Source organism: Schistocerca gregaria, chromosome 10 (assembly GCF_023897955.1).
Source record: "Schistocerca gregaria isolate iqSchGreg1 chromosome 10, iqSchGreg1.2, whole genome shotgun sequence".
Taxonomy (NCBI): domain Eukaryota; kingdom Metazoa; phylum Arthropoda; class Insecta; order Orthoptera; family Acrididae; genus Schistocerca; species Schistocerca gregaria.
In genome coordinates this window covers 12,366,057-12,387,080 of record NC_064929.1, presented here as the reverse complement: position 1 = coordinate 12,387,080, position 21,024 = coordinate 12,366,057, and the positions used below count along the sequence as shown (strand labels likewise).

The 21,024-nt window shown below is 47.7% G+C and overlaps 1 non-coding gene across 1 annotated transcript; it reads right to left on the bottom strand.

Moving 5' to 3' along the window:
• Nucleotides 1–3,026: 3,026 nt before the first annotated feature.
• Trnak-cuu (transfer RNA lysine (anticodon CUU)) lies at nucleotides 3,027–3,099 on the bottom strand. The gene has a single exon. It is a non-coding gene; the product is annotated as a tRNA-Lys (tRNA).
• Nucleotides 3,100–21,024: the final 17,925 nt, after the last annotated feature.

The window sequence follows — 21,024 nt, the reverse complement described above, 5'->3', positions numbered from 1 at the left end:
GACGTGATCAAAAGCCTTATAAAAATCGAGGAAAGCAAAGGCACAATGAACATTTGTAACCGCCGCAACCGAGACAACATCCCGATATTCGGCTACTGGGGTCAGAATAGATCTACCAGGGAATCAACATTGATGTGCACCAATCACACCCCGAAGCAGAGAAGACAATCGACTATTGAACGCTCTAGCAGCTGTCTTGTAATCAAAGTTCAGCAATGTGAGCGGACGAAGATTGGCAGCAGATAAACGACCAGTGGACTTCGGAATTAAAACAATTTTCCCTACTTTAAAATCGGCTGGCACATCCATCCCCCTGACAATCTCATTTAAAATCTGCGTGAGAGTGCCACCCAAAAGAGGCCAAAAACGGAGATAAAATTCTTTAGGCAGGCCGTCTGGACCCGGCGATTTACCGGACGGAGAGCGAGCAATAAAATCAAAAACATCATCTACCTGGAACTCCCGGAGAAAGTCGCCGTTCGCGTCAGGCGTGATCGTCGCAGGAAGATCCTCAAGGACATCATCAGAAAGTGACGCACCAGAATCATCGGCAGAATAGAGACTAGCGTAATACTGATGAAGAGCACGAGTCATTTCCTCCTGTGCAATAAGCTGTTGTCCATCATCCACCATAAGAGAAGAGATGAAGGAGCGACGACGTCGAGACTGATGCCGCAGCAGGTGGTACAAGGAAGTCAGTTCACCTTCAACAAGAGAGTGAGGTTTCGACTTTACTCGCAGACCATCCAACTGTCGTCGTTTGAGGGTCAAGAGCTTTGCTTTAATACGACGAACATCATGGATCCGCAGAGGAGAAGGACCCGCCGCGTCATACAGTTCACGCAGGACAGAGTAGTAAAATTCATACGTGTTCTTAAAAGCACGCGCCCTTGCGGCACAGTAAAAAATCAAAGACTGACGAATCTTGGGCTTGGCAAACGCAGTCCACCAAACGAGCAAGGAGGGGTAACGCGGGACAGAGCGAAGACATCGCTCCGACACGGCACTTACAACTTCATCAATGGCACTGTCGGCAAGGTGGGAAACATTTAACATCCACTGGGAACGATAAAGTTTTGCAGGTTGGTGACTAAGATTTACAGTTGCAGTAAAAGCACAATGGTCAGAAAAACTAGTAGGAATAACATCGACAGAAAGAATGTTATCACATAAAAAATCAGAGAAGTAGAATCTGTCGAGTCTACTGCATGAGGACGCGGTAAAATACGTAAATTTCACCAGGGTTGGATATTTGTGTTCCCAAACATCACGCAGGTGCATCGTACGAACCAAGTCATGTAAATCTCGGCAATAATTAAAATTGGGGGACTGGTCTTCAGGGCGTAAAACACACTTAAAATCGCCTCCAAGCAGGAGACTCCGAGGACTCTTGCGCAAAGATAAATAAGCTCTTCCTTATAAAAGCGCTATCGAGCCACAGTGCGACCCGAACCAGAGGGGGCATACAAAACAACTAGGCAGATATCAAAAAGACGACAACCAATCCCACGGCCAGAGTCAAAGAATTCAATGTCAGTAACAGGAATACCTTCTCGAAAGAAAAGAGCAGTTCCTGTTGAATTTTCCGGTGCGACATTAAAAACAGTTTGAAATCCAGGTAGAGAGAGATCAGAAAACAATACTTCCTGCAAAAATACTAAGTCCGCACAGGAGTCGTAAAGAAACTGCCGCAAAGAGGCAATGCGAACGTCGGACTCAATACGGTTAACATTTTAGGTAAGAAAGGTATATGCTTGAACCATGGAGAGAAAAGCGAGAGAAGAAACCACCTACACCGACGCATCAACATCGCAGTCCATAGCAGGGGAGACGGAGGCATCCGAGGGAGGGGGACTGCTACCCCCTTCCGCGGATCCCTTACGTTTCGGTCTTTTACGAACAGCATTGACGTTCGGCTGAACGCGCAACTTGCGTCGGCTGACGGGCAAGGAAGCGGCAGCCGCCGGTGACATAGGAGGGTCAAGTTCTGTATCCGGAGCAGGAAGCTCCGAAGCTGCTAAGTTGTAAGGAAGCGGAGCAGCTCCGCTGGCAGAGGTGTGGGGCAGCGAAGGAGGAAGTTGTTGCGACTCAACTTGTTGTGACAACGAAGTCGGTTCGGAAGGCGGCGCCAACAGGCCCGACCGACGAGCCGACTCGAGAGAAGCCGCGTCGGAAGCCGGAGGGGCGTCAGCAGCCGCTACCGGAACAGCTACTTCAGGGGAACAGGGAGCATCTACACTACCAAATTTGGAAATAATTTTATCAACCTGAAGGGGGTCCATAAATTTAACAAAGAAAACATAGAGTTCTGTACCAAAATAAGCAGTGTGCACCTGATCAGAATGAATGCCAAAGGTATCTACTAACCAATCATGAATCTCAATGGAACTAGGTTGCATATGGCGGGTGGCCTCGTCAAAAGCAAAACTAACTGTAGCCTGACGAGGAATAACCTGAGACGACATTTTCAAAAACTACGCGGTCTAAACCGCTACACACAAAAACACTGAAATACACACAGAAAGTAACACAAGGAACGAAAAAACGACGGAGAAAAACTCACAAAAGGTACAAAACTACGCGTAAACAAACGATATCCCACTATACGTAACGCTACGGCGGAGCGGAAGACTAGGCACGTCCAAACTGCACGGCGTCTGAAGCGGAACTGTCACTGAGCTAAAGAGGAGCGGCCTAGCGGTACTCTTGCGTACTTCGTCCTTACGGTCGTCTGGATCATCAGACTTCAGCTGACAACACTTCATATTACCGACTAATATTTGCAGCTATGGCGACCCATTACTGCTGGGCTACAAATCTGACACGTAACCGATGTGCTCTCATAACAACAACACTTGCATTTCAGAAAATGTCTTTCACACATGTCTACAAAATCATCTTCACCTTCAAATACAGTTTCCTGGCGACTGACAGAGACGTAGGCTAAGTTTAAAGTTGCTATTTCCATTACATCACGTTAATCAGAAAAACGGTAATTTACATCTGCAGCGGAACAAAATTCCGTTTGTCCCAGCGTGGGGCTCGAACCCACGACCCTGAGAATAAGAGTCTCATGCTCTACCGACTGAGCTAGCCGGCTGCCTCGGTGAATACTTGCCGATTAGCACGTCACACAGTACTCGTTTGGGTTAGGTGGTCCCATACAGAATCTCTCCGTGCAGCCTAATGTTTTCCTAACGTCACACTCGTCACGTACTTCACTTTTATTTCATAATCATTTCTGAGAGGTAAAGGAATTGCATGACAACATGCAGAGCTAGTGGCGTCAAAATTAACACACATACTTGTTGTGTCTCAAAAGCCGAACGAGTTACTTTCCGACGTTGTTTTAGATGTGCAAGTGCCAGTCAAAACTCGCGGTGACGGCACTCTGCCGACCATTTCGCTAGTTAACACCGATCTTGTTGTGTGTGTTTCAAGCTCAAGAGCCTCTCCAAGCAGAAAATGGTCAACAGCAACATTCAGACGGTTTCGTACTGCTCAATTGCTACATTAAAACGGTATGTTTCTTTTTCAGAACTGGAAAAACACGAGCCACACGGTCACTGACGACCAAGTGCAACTTGTATACGACTCATCTCGAAACGCTCACACCCCTGATGATTTGTGTTTTCTTTCTACACAGCCGCTGTTCCTTGCTCTTTCCCACCCATTCGTTACATTCAACCTCTTACGTGACCGACCAAATATAAACTGGGAAACAAGACCACACACTTTGTGCATTCGGAATCGAAGGCAGGGCGTCCCTCACCGCATTTGCTACGATGGCCATTTGCTACTTCTGCAGAAGCGGCGGCGGCGACGACGACGACGACGACCGCGACAGGCTCTGACATATGTGAGAAATACATCTATAAAAATCTAATTCAGACAGCCTCGTCCCACCTTATGCTGTACCGCTTTGGCAAAGGCTTTATCTGCGCCATTCGCCTTAATCACATCTGAGAATAATTCTTAATAGAAGGCCTGTCGCTAATTGTTCGTCATCATGGAACAAAGTTTTTACTTAGAACGTAGTGGTTTTTCCCTTATTTTATTTTATGTTTTTTTAGTTTTTTTTTTATTATTTGCCCTGTTTGGTTCTTGAATGTTGTAATTTGTTTGTACCTTTTTCTGTTGTGTGTTTTTTTTTCGTACATAATACCGTGTAGAAGCCGTAGTCATTTCTCAGAGATTAATAAAATAGTTCACTCAGTCCACTGTTTGCATGTTACTTCCTTATAGTTTCTATCGTGTTGTTCGTTTTTATCCTATTCCTGTCCTCTCGAAGAATATATTCAACATGTTGCCGTAGTGTTTTTTATGGTCACTGTATTTTTTTGATTCCCAATAAGCGGATTCCATATAGACGATGAAATCAAGTGAATTGTCAGATCCATTCCTTCCAATTACATAATGTGTGTAGTGACCATGAGCCACATGACAGCGTTATTTTTGCTTTCTGGAAAAAATGTCACTTCAGGCTGTAATAGCATTTGTGGTGTATAATGGCGGCCATCACTTCTGGTGAGGAGTGCAATCTTCTGTCTTATCCATGTCCAATTGTGAAATTGTCCTCCGCACGTGAATCTGTGGTGAAGTGTGTACACGAATCCACACTTAGTGCAGTGATTTGTAGCACACAGTCCTATCTGATGAAGTTTTGCATTGGTTGGTACAGTGTCGCTGACTACCTTGTACCAAGTGGAAGCCACGTTTGTTGAATGGATTTTGAGGCTAAGGTTTTTCCATACAGTACGCCATATGACGTTCGGATATTTGATTTCTATGGTATTTTGTGTATCCGATTTGTGCCATGTATTTAGAATCTCCTTTGTAGTTATACTTGACTTGTACATTATGCGTGCCTCTAAGTAGCCGACCTCAATATAAAATTTCTTGATATGCGTTAGTGTGTTGTTTAGTTTGCCCACATTGACCGGGGGTTGCAGGGAACCTGGCTGGACAATTGTGGATAGTCGGGAGGTGATGTTATTTCTGTCCTTATTAAGCTTAAACAGGGTTCTTTTGATGTACAGTGCAGTTGCCTTTGTAACCAAATTAGTTAGCCCTAACCCGCCCATCAGTCTTGCTTTGGTCACACTGTCCAGTCGAACTTTAAATATGTTGCCTTTCCACAAGTAGCTATTTGCAAGACGCATTACCTTTTTCACCTGTAACGTCGGTGCTGGGAATATTTGTGCTACAAAACAGGCTTTAGAAAACACGTAGGTGTTAATTATTTGAACATTTTGCAATAAATTCGCGGATCTCCAACGAAGTTCTCTTAACGCACCCTGTATTTTGTTCGCCGTGTCCCGCCAATTTACTGCAGCCATCTTCATTGGACAATTGGTCATAGTAATGCCTAGTGTTTTGTGGGAATCAACTAGTGACGCCCATTGGCTGCGTACCCTGTCAAACCCTCTTAGGTTTAAGATTGTACTCTTATGGGTGTTCACTTTTGCACCAGAGGCGCGACTATATTGACGTATCGTCTCTTCCAGAATTGTAATTTCTCCTCCGTTTCGAAGGACGACGCCCACGTCATCGGCATATGCTTTTGCTGTAAACGTGACTCCGGAGATTGTGACACCACTTAATTTGTCGCTGAGTTGCCGTAGCAAAGGTTCAAGTGCAAGAACATACAAAAGCATTGGTAACGGGCTCCCTTGTGGAACTCCCCTCTCTATATGAATAGTTTTCGTCGGCTGTCCGTTGACGTAAGCCTTGGCAGTTATTCCGGTCATCATCTGATGGATTACTCTAACTGCTCGATCGTCAAAAGCCAGATGTTTTAATATGAGGTCCACGTATCGGTGGCTGACATGGTCAAATGCCTTGCAGAAATCGACGAAGTATATTGCACACCTGATGTCAGTGACTGCCACGATAGAAATGATGTCTCTGTATTCGGAGATGACCGACATGATCGTCCGGCCCGGGAAGCAGGCTTGATGGCCTTTTATTACTGTTCTGAGAAGTGGTGTGAGTTTCTCCTTAAGTGCTCGTGCAATGGTCTCGTAATCATAGTTCATCAACATTAAGGGGCGAAACTTATCAATGTTCTTTTGTCCTTTACTTTTCGGAATCAAGACTAGTTTACCTTCCTTAAGTTCAGTTGGTAATTCTCCTCCTTGTAAGGTTTCGTTTATTATATCCGTGAATGTTGACCCAATAATATGCCAAAACTTGTGATAAAATTCTTTTGGTAATCCATCTGGACCCGCCGATTTGTTGGAAGGTGACGTCTTTACCAGATGTAATATTTCGTCCTCAGCAAAGGCAGCAAGCAGACAGTTATTTTCATCAGTAGTGATCCGTTCCGTTAATAAGTGTAAAGTTTCAGGACGTGCAGTCTCGGCAGTCTGGTCTTTAGAGTAGAGGTGAGCGAAATGCTGATGTATGGCGCGCACCATGTCATGTTGGTCGGTAATTACAGTCCCGTCGTCGAGTTTGAGGTGTTCAATAAAACTGCGTCGCCTATGAAGTTGGTGTTTGATCAGGTGAAACATTGAAGTAGTTTCTTCTTGTAGTAGAGACTTCGTCTTTGATTTAAGTTTTAATCCCTCCAACTGCCGGCGTGTGATGCTTAGAAGCTTCGCTTTCATTTTTCGAATTTGCTCTAGGTGAGTAGCAGCTACATTATGTTTGTCATGTAGTTCTCGCAATACCGTATAATAAAATTCGATTGTCTTTTTGGTATCTCTAGTTTTTTGAAAACTGTATGATTTTAAGGATTGCCGAAGTTTAGGTTTGGCAAACTTGACCCACCATTCGATTTTAGATCCGTATTTATGCACTGATTTCAAACATGCCGTCCATGTGGCTTTGATACAGTCTTCCAGTTCGTCATCTTTGAGATGGGCAATGTTGAGCATCCACTGACTGCGGTAAAATTTAGTAGGTTGTCTTGCTAAATTGATAGTCATAGAAAACCCACAGTGATCCGAGCAGTACGTCGGGATTACTTCCACATCCAACACGTTATGAATTAGATTCTCCGACACATACTGCCTATCGGTCCGACTGCATGATGTCGAAGTGAAATGCGTGAACTTGACTAGCGTAGGGAATTTGATTTCCCAAGCATCTTTGTACTTCATGTTTTTAATTAAGTCATGCAGCTCCTTGCTGTAATTAAAGTGCGGCACCTGATCTTCCCTGTTAACTACACAATTGAAGTCGCCACCAATTATTACAGACGCAGGATTTTTCCTCAGCAAGTAGATAATGTCATCCTTGAAAATATTAGCTCTCGCCGCTTTGTTGGTGTTACCGGACGGTGCATAAACATTTACAACGGTGACATAAAATATTTTACAACTAAGGCCTCTTCCTGTAACCAGTTTGTCCAACAACATTACCGGAAACCTTCACGAGTTAAAATTGCGGTTCCTGTGTTTGCGTCCGGTAGGACATTATAAAATATTTGAAAACCGGGTACGGTGAAATCAGTGAATAACACTTCTTGCAACAACACAACATCGGCCTCTCATTCATAGATAAATTGTTTTAACACAACTTTTTTCAAATCTGACGTTATCCTGTTAACGTTAATAGTTAATATTTTATAAGCTTGAATCATCCGAGAAGGTTAATTGTCATGTAGGGGTGGCAAAGTGGAGGGGGTACACAAAATTCGAGATGTACACTTCACCCAATGTGCACAATGTATTTGAGGGGAAGAAAAGTCAGCCTGAAGTCCGCCGCTTTTTCACTAAATGGCTGCACCTGTGCCCGTGTCTTTCGTTACATTTGCTATCTCATGAAAAGCAGGAACGGTGAGACCTAATATAGACACTTCCTGTAGAAGTACAACATCGGCTGCAGACCCGTTGATAAACTGTCGCTACAAACCTGTCTTCAAACTGTCGTGAACTTGTTAATATTAAGAGAAAGAAATTTATATGCCTGGGTCGTGCCCATCGGAGGAGGGAGAAAGCTGCATTGCATTAGTGGCCCAGTCCATCGCACTGTCAGACTGCGAAGTGACAGTGCCAGGTTCGCGTCCTGATTCCGCGGCACCTCTAATCGGAGTCTTCCTTCGGGCCGCGGAGACATTTGGTTTGGGTCTAGTTTTCCGTCGTCCACTAGCCGGGAGTTCCATGGCAGAAGGCGGGGTGGGCGGATCATGACTGAAATCGGTAGCCGGAGTGCCGGCTTCCTCCACTGGAGCTAACTCGTGCGAAGACGCGGCGGCGGAAGGCAATGTGTGTTTGTTTGTATCCACACTGTCTGTTGGTAAACAGCCGTCCGGCGTCAAGGTTGGTTGAGTTCATGAAGGGGCAGGTTGGTGTTGACAACGGGCTCCAGACCAACTTCTTCGTCGTGTGTCTGTAGAGCCGACATCGGACGGTCGTCCTCTTGTTGTGCGTCCAAGTCGTGTTGTGGCGGGCCGGCCGGCGGCGTCACAACAGTCAGCTGTAAACACTGGCCGGCACTGTTGTTTACCGACGCCGCAGTGGAAGCAGCGGCGTCGGAGCCCTCATCTATGCTGTCCACGGCAACGTTTTCCTGGGAGGGAGGGTTTGCGTCCGTGACCGAGATCGGGTCGTTGACCGACAACTCTTCATCAGTTCCACTATCGTCACAGGTACGGCGTCGTTTGTTACCGACTGATAACGTTGTGCCGACAGCAAGTGGAAGCTTCTCGCTCTTCTGCGCTAATGGCGGGAAGGACTCGTTGCTAAGATCAGGTTCAACGGCCTCTGACGTACCGGGTGGCAAAGGTGCCTCCTCCAAATTCTGACGTTGGGTCATAATATCAGCTATTGTCAACCTCTGGCGTTTTTGTAAGGTGTTTTTAACGACGAAAATACGCCGAGGACAATCACTGCGTAGAAGCCCGCTCTCGTTACAAATATAACAAGTTTCTACTTGCCCACTATAAACGACATGTGCTTTATAGCCACAGACCACGATATTCGAGGGAATATTAACTTTAATGCTCATATCAACAGAACGAACCCCACTGTAGCATTGCAATTTGTGTTGGCTAGACCATTTTCCCATTCTGATTTGCCGAATATCACCGTATTTAGCAAGAACATCTTTCAATAGGTAATGTTCAACTTCTGGTGGCAAATTGAATACTCGAACCTGTTTATATTCTACATCGGCATTGGTGATTAACACGGTACTCACCGATTGGTCGCGATGATGGAATTCCGCCTTTCCTCCAGTTTTCTGCAATATCTTCTCCAGTTGTAATGGAGTGAGAAACTTGACAAAGAAACAGTAATCCGCTATATCATAGTACGCTGTGTGAACCTGGTCAGAAGTTATCCCAATTACATCGACAATCCAATCATGAATGTCCAGAGAGCTTGGTTGCACACGACGTGATGCCTTGTCAAACTCAAAACATAATGTATTCTTACGGGGAACCGATTTAGCCATAACTGTAACCATAAGCGGCCGAAACCACTAGTAAGAGAAAAAAAAAGAATAAGAGTACACAAAAACGCAAAATGACACGAGAAAAAAAAACACAATCACAGTCACAAGAAACGATGTAAATACGGCTTGCGGCGCTACGACGGCACGGAAGTGAAGGCACGTCCGAACGCTGTCGCGTCTCAAGCGGAACTGTGATCCATTAGGACACACGGTCACTGAAGACCAAGTGCAACTTGTATACGATTCATCTCGAAACGCTCACACCCCTGATGATTTGTGTTTTCGTTCTACACAGCCGCTGCCCCTTGCTCTTTCCCACCCATTCGTTACATTCAACCTCTTACGTGACCGACCAAATATAGACTGGGAAACAAGACCACACACTTTGTGCATTCGGAATCGAAGGCAGGGCGTCCCTCGCCGCATTTGCTACGATGGCCATTTGCTACTTCTGCAGAAGAGGCGACGACGACGACGACGACCGCGAGATGCTCTGAGATATGTGAGAAATACATCTATAAAATGTAATTCAGACTGCCTCGTCCCACCTTATTCTGTACCGCTTTGGCAAATGCTTTATCTGCGCCATTCGCCTTAATCACATCTGAGAGTAATTCTTAATAAAACGCCTGTCGCTAATTGTTCGTCATCACAGATACTGTTTGCAATACGGCCACGACGCGCAACTGATTTCCAAAATTCGTCTTCCTCCTGTGGGGATGGAACCTACGACACCTGGTTTACTAGACCAGTGCTCTACCACTGAGCTAAAGAGGCGCGGCCTAGCGATACCCTTGCTTACTTCGTCCTTATGGTCGTCTGCATCATCAGACTTCAGCTGACAACACTTCATATTACCGGCTAATATTTGCAGCTATGGCGACCCATTACTGCTTGGCTACACATCTGACACGTAACCGATGTGCTCTCCAAACAACAACACTTGCATTTCAGAACATGTCTTTCACTCATGTCTACAAAATCACCTTCACCTTCAAATACAGTTTCCTTGCGACTGACAGACGTAGGCAAAGTTTAAAGTTGCTATTTCCATTACATCACGTTAATCAGAAAAACGGTAATTTACATCTGCAGCGGAACAAAATTCCGTTTCGCCCAGCGTGGCGCTCGAACCCACGATCCTGGGATTAAGAGTCTCATGCTCTACCGACTGAGCTAGACGGCTGCCTTGGTAAATACATGCCGGGTAGCACGTCACACAGTACTCGTTTGGGTTTCGTGGTCCCATACAGAATCTCTCCATGCTGCCTAATGTTTTCCTAACGTCACACTCGTCACGTACTTCACTTTTATTTCATAATCATTTCTGAGAGGTAAAGGAATTGCATGACAACATGCAGAGCTAGTGGCGTCAAAATTAACACACATACTTGATGTGACTCAAAAGCCGAACGAGTTACTTTCCGACGTTGTTTTAGATGTGCAAGTGCCAGTCAAAACTCGCGGTGACGCCACTCTGCCGACCATTTCGCTAGTTAACACCGGTCTTGTTGTGTGTGTTTCAAGCTCAAGAGCATCTCCAAGCAAAAAATGGTCGACAGCAACATTCAGGCGGTTTCGTACTGCTCAATTGCTACATTAAAACGGTAAGTTTCTTTTTCAGAACTGGAAAAACACGAGCGTGACAGCATTCGAACCTGTAATTTTCAGATCCGAAGTCCGGTGCCTGATCCATTTTTTTTTTTTTTTATAATTTTGCCTTTCGCGGGCAAGCGCTCTACCACCTTTTTTTTGTTTTTTTTCTATAAAGTAATTTCCCTTAAAAAGCCCCTTAGGAAAATGGAACTAAGAAAACCCCTAAGTGCCACCGCCACTTTTCATCCTATAACAAAAAATCTGATCCACTTCAGGCGTTGGCTCCTGAGTAAACCCACCCCAGAGAGCTGCCTATATATCAGGGGAAATATGGGAAATCAAGGTTAGGGCTATCCTTTGCCACTTTTTTTTTTTGTTACATGTGAATTCTAGTAACCAAGTGTTACAAGTAAGTGTTACAACAACAAAGGTGGCATAAAAGAGTAATCCAGAAATAAAAACATAAATCACTGATGTAATTCCAACTAAAATGTAACTGGTTCCACCTGGAGCCTCGTCATCGTTATCTGATATCTCCAATTGCGGCTTTGAAGGGCATCTGCAACGGAGGCATTCAGCTTCGCTAGTGCCTCAAGGAAAACAGCATCCTTGCAGCAGCTTGTCTCTTCCTTCGCTCATGGCTGACAAGGCAGAACGTTCAGCCGTTTGTGTGATGCGGCACAGAACATTAACCGCGGCTCGGCACTCCCCAGCTGAGTGGGGGGTTAACGAAAACGCTGCGTAAATAATTTGCGAAGAGCGTACGGTATTTCGGTGTGCGTTCGAGGGCATTGTGAGCATTTTGCAGGAACCACCAGTAATCAAGCTGCTCTTTCTCTCCGTCGCGAAAGATGTAGGCGACTGTAAGTCCTTTGAACCATGTAAGCGCATGATATTTTGCAGCCGGAAAGTAAGTTCCATCGGGACAGAGTTGGGTCTGAGGGTCAATCATATCAGGTGTGACCCGGAGGTAACAAGCCAATATCTTCTGTGTTAGTCGCCAAACTCCGGACGATGATGCGCAAGTAAAACGATGTTCATCAGTATCCAAAAGGTGACAATCCGGGCAATAAGGGGAGTCTGCCAATCCAATAGTGTGAAGTCGCTGTAGTGTGGCATATTTTTTGTTGGCGATCTGATACCACTTCGAACGCACCGTGGAGGACAGAAAGTTGTGGTGTATCGTTTTCCACACTCTTGGCCAGTGAACCGTAGGGTACTTGTTTTCCACCACGTTATGGGGAACAGCACGCAGAAGGTTGGTGTAAAAATCTTTCGCCTTTGGTGGACGCGTGGCGGAGAAGTTCGAGCTGACATAGCTGTAATCAAGAATGAAGGTCGACACATGGGAGAGCTGTGGTGCAACGTGCGCAACCGACACCGGCGGGACGTTAGAGACTGGCATCAGAACCTGTAGTAAACGACCCGTGAGAGAGGTATATTGACTTTTCCATCGTTTCCTCATGTTGCTCATGTAAAGGCTAGCTGCTCTCGCCCTGACGTTGACCATCCCAGCCCTCCTTTGTGCACTGGGAGGGTAAGAGTGTCGTATCGTACTTTAAAGATATGACCTGCGGAAACGTAGTAACTGAAGGCCTATCTGCAGCGGTAGTGGGAGGACTTGTGCCACGTGATTGAGTTTTGATGCCACGTAGAGGTTCAGGTATTCAACACGTTGTAGCTGATTCAAGTCCGGAGCAGGTTCTGTCGCACCATTGCGCGTATGATCTGTAATAACCGTCGGTAGTTTGCTGCAGCTGTTTTACGTACATCTTTCTTGAACGTGATTCCCAAATATCGCAGATCAGAAACTGGTGGGAGGGGAGCGACGGCTTCCGGTCCGAGACCTCGCCCAATATCCAACGCCGCCGACTTGTTGATGTTCAGAAGACTGCCGGCGGCCTGTCCGTATCGCTCAATCCAGGTTAGTACGCTTTGAACTTCGTCATTGGAACGAACCAGCAGTAGCAGGTCGTCAGCGTATGTCCTATAGCGAAAGGTGACGTCCCGCAGCGTGATGCCAGATAGGCGGTGGTTAAGGCCCCCTAGGAGTGGCTCGAGTGCGATGGCATAAAGGTAGGTAGAAAGGGGTCAACCCTGTCGTAGAGACCTCTTAATGGGTACTGGTCCTACCGTCCTTCCATTGACCTGGACGTGTGAGCTGGATGCGGTCCAAAGACGCCGTAGGGTGTCAATGAGGCCCGGGGGGAATCCCATACAGTCCATCATTCGTAGGAGGAAGTTGTGGTGCACTCTATCAAAGGCGCGGTTGAAATCTACGGAGACGATCGCCGCTCTCAGACGGCACGCAGAAGCGATTGCTATTAAATCCCTGCAGTCACCGGTGGCCATGTGTATGTTGGCTTCTCCCCCCTGCGACGTCTGTTCAGGAGCGAGGATCATCGGCAAAGTCGTCTTAATACGGCTCGCCATAATCCTGGTTAAAATCTTGTAATCGGCGTTCAGCATTGTAAGCGGCCGATAGTCGTTAATCGATAGCCCTCTACCTGGCTTGTGGACCGGTATGAGAAGTCCTTCTACAAACGCTGGCGGCACAACACAGTCTGGAGACGTAAGTTCGCGGAACATTATAACCCAGCGAGGCATCATGATGTCACGGAAAGTCCGGTAGAATTCGATGGGCAATCCATCAGGTCCAGGAGACTTATTGGCCGCACCTTTGTCCACGGCGTCTTCGACTTCTTCGAGTGAGATTTCCTCTGTTAGTGCATTCACGGTAGCCTCGTCGATAGTACGTGTTACCTGCTGTAACACTTCAGTAGTGGCCTCGTCATCGACGATTCTTTCCTTGTAAAGATGACGAAAATGATCCTCCACCGCCTTTACTATGGTTGCTTGGGTCGTACATAAGCGACCGTCGTGTGTCCTGAGTTGTGTGATTAAGTGTTGGCGTTGTCGGCGCTTATCCGCCACAACGTGGTGCATAGTGGGTTCCTCCGCAAACGTTCGGTCGTGCCGTCGCGAGCGGACGACTGCACCTTCTAGTCGGCGCTTCGTCAATGATAGTATGTGAGCCTTGATTCTGCTTTGATCATGTTGTCTCTCCGGGGAAGGGGGTAAGGCGTCGAGGTCCCTGAGAGTCGCGTAGTAAAAATCGAGGGTCTGTCGATGCCACGCAGTCACGTCCTTGCCATATTGCATAAGTGTCCTACGTATTGCTGGTTTGGCACAGAGGAGCCACCACTCCAGGGTCGAGGCGTATCGAGGGTGGCGGCGTTCACAGTCAGTCCACGTTGCTGCAACTTGCCGACGGCAATCCAGGTCCTGGAGATGAGTTATGTTGAGCTTCCAAAAGCCATTGCTGCGCCAGACTTGTTGGGGGCGTATGTGTATAGTGCAGATATAGGCACTGTGATCAGAATAGGCTTGAGGCCATAGTTCGGCGTCCACCACACCTTGTGTGAGATCTTGTGACACATATATGCGGTCGAGTCGGCTGGCCGAATGACTGGTAAGATGAGTGTGGTCAGAGTGGTTACCGTGGACTTTTTCCCACGTGTCGCACAAGTTAAGTTCTTGGATCATCGCACCCAGTTCCGGACAAGGCGTGTAATGTGGGATTTGGTCCTTGGGGTGAAGTACGCAATTAAAATCGCCGGCGAAGACGCTGTGGTCGTATCGTCCTAGGAAAAGGGGAGCGACATCTGTGGAGTAGAATCTGGCGCGGTCGTGACGTCTTGTGGTACCCGACGGCGCGTAAACATTAATGAATCGGGTGTTGAGTGCCGTAAATGCTATTCCTCGAGCGGAGGGAAGAAACGTGACGTCGGTAACTTCAATACCTTCACGCACTAATATTGCCACTCCGGTATCTGCAGGGCTACCGGGCGTCACATGTGTGGTGTACCCGTAGAAGTGCGGGAGTGCCGTCGTTTTCGCTTCTTGTAGGAAAGCAAAGTCAACCCCCAAGGCTCGTATGGTTTCTTTCAAAAGTTGGATCTTGACAGGAGAACTGATCATGTTGATATTCATTGTCGCCAGGCGGTAAGCCTGGCAACGAGTTGTTTGGGCTAGGTTATCCATGGTGAAGGTGGAGAGAAGCGAACATCGGAAGTGATGTCACCCCCCGCCGAACGCGGTCCTCCTTGTGCTGCTTATGCTGCATGATCCGGCGGCGCCTCAGCTGGCCGCGGGTCGTGATCTTGTGTCTCAACGTCCTCGGCCCATGAAGCGGACGCGGATGTCTGTTCATGGTCCATAGCCTCAGAATGTTTGATAGTAAGGGACCGGGCGACTTCGCTACCTGCACTGGTACCTTCCCGCTGCTCACTGTTTCTGTCAATGGGCCGATGGTCGAAAGCTGCACGTTTTTCTGTCTGTTCTGCAAGGTTGGAGTCAGTGGAAAGAGCTTCAGCTTCGCGGCTGGCTTCTTGAGTGGTCAGTCGTTCTTCCCCGGCCGAATGCGAACCGCTGTGTTCCGACACGGTCCGACGACGCCGCTTTCGGCGTTTCGGTGATCGCTGTTTCCGTACGTGGCCTTCATTGTCAGAAAACGGCACTGACTCATGCTCCGCCGGAACAAACGCTTCGGTCGGTACAATAAGGGAATCAATTGCCATCTTACTGGCGTCAATGTCTGTCGCGTTCGGTAGCTCCAGAGTCGTAGTGCTATTTTCCACCACTGGCCAGGTCGGCGGATCATCCAGGTCTTTGTCCGTGGAAAGTGATTCTTGTACCGCTGAAGCGGTCGGCCGTGTCTGTTGTGTGGAGAACGTCGTGAGCGCCGCCGCGTAAGTAACGGGTAGAATAGTCTTCGCCGCTGGTGGTGCAACGTCCTTCGGTGGGAGTTGTGTGATCCGACGCTGGAGGCACTCGGAACGAAGGTGACCTTCCTTACCGCATCCGGAGCACGTCTTCGGTTGGCCGTCATAAATAACTATGGCCCGGCATCCACCTATCTGTAGATAGGATGGCACGTGTCGTTGGAGATCTATGCGCACTTGGCGTACTCCATTGAGTACTGGATACGTCTTAAACTGGGTCCATTTTTCAGCCATGTGTTCGTGTACCGTGCCGTAGGGGCGGAGCGCCGCTACAACTTCTGCCGCCGGGAGTTCAAATGGAAGTTCGAAGATGCGTATAGTCCGCAGTCCCATTGCGGCATGTCCGACCTCGACGTTGCCAACATTTCCATCTGCGTGGCAGAAGCGGAGTTCTTGTTTCATCTCTCGAAGCACCTTGTCGCAAGTAGTTTCGTTGATGAGCTTTACATAGACCGTGCTACTGACGATCGAAAAGTGAATGCCGACAATGTCGGCAGCCGGGATCTTGGCTTCCTCTTTTAAAAAACGTTCGACTTCGAGCGCCTTTGGTCGGGTAAAGTCGTTCCGAAATGTGAATTTCAAGGTTGATCTTCTGTACTGGTTTGCCATGGTCTTGGAGCGCTACGGCGTCACGTTAGTGTCGGCCGAAGAAAGTAAACAAGGCGCGCGGGCCCTCTCTGCCAGCGGAGAGCACACACCGCACGTCCGCTTCGCTCGGCTGCGAGAGCCGCACTGATCCATTAGGCCACACGGACACTGACGACCAACTATAACTTGTATACGACTCATCTCGAAACGCTCACACCCCTGAGGAATTGTGTTTTCGTTCTACACAGCCGCTGTTCCTTGCTCTTTCCCACCCATTCGTTACATTCAACCTTTTACGAGACCGACAAAATATAGACTGGGAAACAAGACCACACACTCTGTGCATTCGGAATCGAAGGCAGGGCGTCCCTCGCCGCATTTGCTACGATGGTCATTTGCTACTTCTGCAGAAGACGCGGCGGGGACGTCGACGACGACAGCGAGAGGTTCTGAGATATGTCAGAAATACATCTATAAAATGTAATTCAGACTGCCTCGTCCGACCTTATGCTGTACCGCTTTGGCAAATGGTTTATCTGCGCCATTCGCCTTAATAACATCTGAGAGTAATTCTTAATAAAACGCCTGTCACTAATTGTTCGTCATCACAGATACTGTTTGCTATACGGCCACGACGCGAAACTGATTTCCAAAATTCATCTTCCTCCTCTGAGGATGGAACTTACGACCCCTGGTTTACTACACCAGTGCTCTGCCACTGAGCTAAAGAGGCGCGTCCTAGCGGTACTTTTGCGTACTTCGGCCTTACGGTCACCTGCATCATCAGACTTCAGCTGACAACACTTCATATTACCGGCTAATATTTGCAGCTATGGCGACCCATTACTGCTTGGCTACACATCTGACACGTAACCGATGTGCTCTCCAAACAACAACACTTGCATTTCAGAACATGTCTTTCACTCATGTCTACAAAATCACCTTCACCTTCAAATACAGTTTCCTTGCGACTGACAGACGTAGGCAAAGTTTAAAGTTGCTATTTCCATTACATCACGTTATTCAGAAAAACGGTAATTTACATCTGCAGCGGAACAAAATTCCGTTCCGCCCAGCGTGGAGCTCGAACCCACGATCCTGGAATTCTTTTTTTTGCGTTTTTTTCTTTTACCTTTCGCGCTCTACCATTTTTTTAAAATAAGAAAATTTATAAAAAAAACCTCTTGAACATGAAAATAAGAGACGACGTTTTCCATAAAATAACACAATACCCTCTGAAAATGGAAAACATAAGAGGTAGCTATGTTTCCACAAAGGCCTTCTATTTTTATTCTCTTTTTTTTATATAAACATAAAGGAGTATACAGTCTCACCATCAGCAGCAAACTCTTTTTTTATTATTTTTTTTATTTTTTAGTCTTTTTTTGTTTTTGTTTTGGGGGAGCACAGGAGAAAGAAAAACAAATAGGCTGCAGATAGAGAGCTATGTGTGAATGTGATAAACATGTGTAAGGAGAAAAAACTTAGAAGAGGAGGAGAAAAGAGAAGTGAAATAAAATAGGAATACTTTCCGCGCCATGCTCCACTTTGGCGCGAAATCAGAACAAAATGCATTCTATCATTGACCATTGAGGGGGAACGTGGGATCGTCCAGTCTTGGTTGGCAATGTTCGTTGAGATTCCAGCTTTGAGGCGGGTTGGTGAAAATACTCTGTAAATAGTTTGCGAAAGTGGCCCGATAGTGTCGATGTCGGCGAAGGGTGTGGTGACGTACTTGGAGGCGTGTCCAGAAGTCCACCGGATCGACGATGTCGTCCCGGAAGAGGTAGTTGACAGCCATGCCACTGATCCATGTGACGGCGTGCCACTTAGCCGGTGGAAAGTAGGTCGTGTCAGGATATATCATTATAGTAGGAGAAACATGATGTGGTGGTACTCGGAGGTAGAAAGCCACAATCTTCTGTACGAGGGTCCAGACAGCTGCTGCTGGCCCACACTCAAAACGATGTAAATCTGTATCTTCGACATTGCATTTGAGGCACAGGGGTGAGTCCACCAGTGCAATACGATGCAGTTTCTGTCTTGTAGTATACTTGCCGTTGACGAGAAGGTACCACATAGAGGTGGTGTCAGTGGTGTGATATGGTTGGTGGATCGTTTTCCAAACTGTAGGCCATGAAACCTGAGGTTGACGTGTTTCGGCGGGGCTGCGTGGTGGAGACTTTCGGAGAAGGCGGTAGATGTCGCGGGTGGTCGTCTTCCTGGTCCTGGGGAGCTCGGTGCATATGTAGCTGTACTCCAAACAGAAACGGCCGATATGTGACATCGGAGGTGGGATGTGCGCCAAAGACGTCGGTGGGCGTCTCGAAACAGGTGCGAGCTCGGTGGTCAACATTCCAGTAAAACTAGCATTTTGGCTTTTCCATAACCGGAGCATAGCATTGGTGTAAAGTGCCGTAGTCCTGGCTCTCACATTAACCAGGTCGAGGCCACCATCCCGCTTCGGTAAGGTGAGAGCTTCATACTGGACTTTGAATATGTGTCCAGAACAAATGAAATAGCCGAAAGCCGCCTGTAATCTGGCCGCCATTGTCGCAGTGATGGGCAGAATCTGCGCTATATGGGGTATCCGGGTTGCCAGATGGTTATTGACGAAGGCGACTCTCTGGCACATATTCAGCGGGCGTAGAATGTGATTTTGTATGTTGGCCCGGATGCGTTGCAGCAGCGCCCGATAATTGATCGCCGAGGTGCGGCGAATGTCTCGCGTGTACACCAACCCGAGACAGCGAAGAGTGTCCACCAGTTGAAATGGGACGACGCTGTCTGCGGGAAGGCCGCGGCCGATCTTCATGGCGCATGATTTTGCCACGTTCATAGCGCTCCCTGCCCCTTCACTGTAACGGGTAATCCACTGCATCGCAGCTTGTACGTCGGCCGCTGAACGTACGACGAGGGCCAAGTCGTCCGCGTAAGCTCGGCAGCGGAACATATGATCCCGGAGTTGAATACCTGTCAAAGGTCGCCGTAATCCGCAAATGAGTGGTTCCATCGCAATGGCATAAAGCACCGTCGACAAGGGGCAACCCTGCCGTACTGAGCGTTCAATCCGTATAGGTTCTGTAAGTCTGCCGTTGACGAGAAGTCTGGACGTTGCTCCACGAAGGAGCCGCATAACCACTTGCGTGAACGTCGGGGGAATTGCCATTCGGTTCATCACTGCGTTCAGGAATGCATGATTGACGCGGTCAAACGCTTGTTTGAAGTCGATGGAGATTAAAGCGCCTGGCAGCCTCGAGTGTGTTGCCACAGCGATCACATCTCGATATTCACTGAGGGCTGTCTGTATATTACGATCGCCGCCTAAAGATGTTTGTTCGTGGGAAACAATGTCTCGTAAGACATGTTTGAGTCGCACTGCTAGAAGGCGTGTGAAAATCTTGAAGTCGGAATTGAGTAACGTGATCGGCCGATAACTGTCGAGTCGTGTTCCTCCTGCGGGTTTCGGGACTGGTACAAGTAAGCCTTCCATAACATTGGTGGCGGGTTCGCCGCGCCGGACAAAAGTTCCCAGTACATGTCCGTCCATCGTGACATCATCAAATCTTGGAAGGTTCTGTAAAATTCGAGAGGTAAACCATCCGGGCCGGGAGATCGATTCAGAGACCCTCTAGCCACAGCGCCTTGGACGTCGTCGTTGGTCACTTCAGAAGTCAGGAGGGTAGCCGCTGCTGCGTTTAGAGTACCAAGTGTCTCCTGGGTAACCTCAGCAATGGCTTCTGCACCGGCAGGTACCTCTTGATATAAAAGTCTATAGTGCGTTGTGAATGCATCCGCAATGGTAGCTTGCGAAGTCAGCCGGCGTCCATCAGGTAAGTCTAAAGTTGTCATTAAAGCCTGTCGGCGTCGACGAACATTTTGAATAATATGATGCGTAGAAGGTTCTTCACCGTTAATCATATCTTGGCTGCGTGCTCGTACAATAGCTCCCTCAAGACGACATCTGGTCAAGGTTAAAATCTTCGCCTTAATGCGTTGAGCTTCTTTTAGACGATCCGGGGATGGAGGTTGATCCATGAGTTCACGTAGAGCGCTATAGTAGAAATCAGTTGTATGGTGATTCCACCTGGCTTTGGCTCTGCCATAGTGTGTCAATGTGCGTCGGATGGCCGGTTTGGCGCACAGCAACCACCACTGCAGTGTGGTCTCGTAACGCGTAATTCGTTGAACACAGGTGTGCCACGTGCCGGTGACCTGTTGTCGACATTCAGGGTCCCGCAGTAGTGCTACTTTGAGTTTCCAAGGTCCTGCACTGCGCCATATAGATTGTCGACGTAGGTTCATGGTACAGATGTAGATGTCATGATCCAAGAAGGCAGACGGCCAACGTACCGCGTCGAGGAGAACTGATTTTAGAGCGTTAGAGATGTATATTCTGTCAAGTCGGCTGGCGGAGTGGCTCGTAATGTGTGTATACCCCGGGCGGTCGCCGTGTACCACTCGCCAAGTGTCGAGGAGACGAAGGCGGCGGACGAGGAAGCGAAGTTCCGGACATGTGGTGAAATGGGGGTATTGGTCTGTGCGCTCGAGAACGCAGTTGAAATCTCCACCTACGATGAGATGATCGTATCGGCAGAGGAATAAAGGTGTGATATCTTCTGCGTAGAACTGGGAGCGATCCCCCCGTTTATCA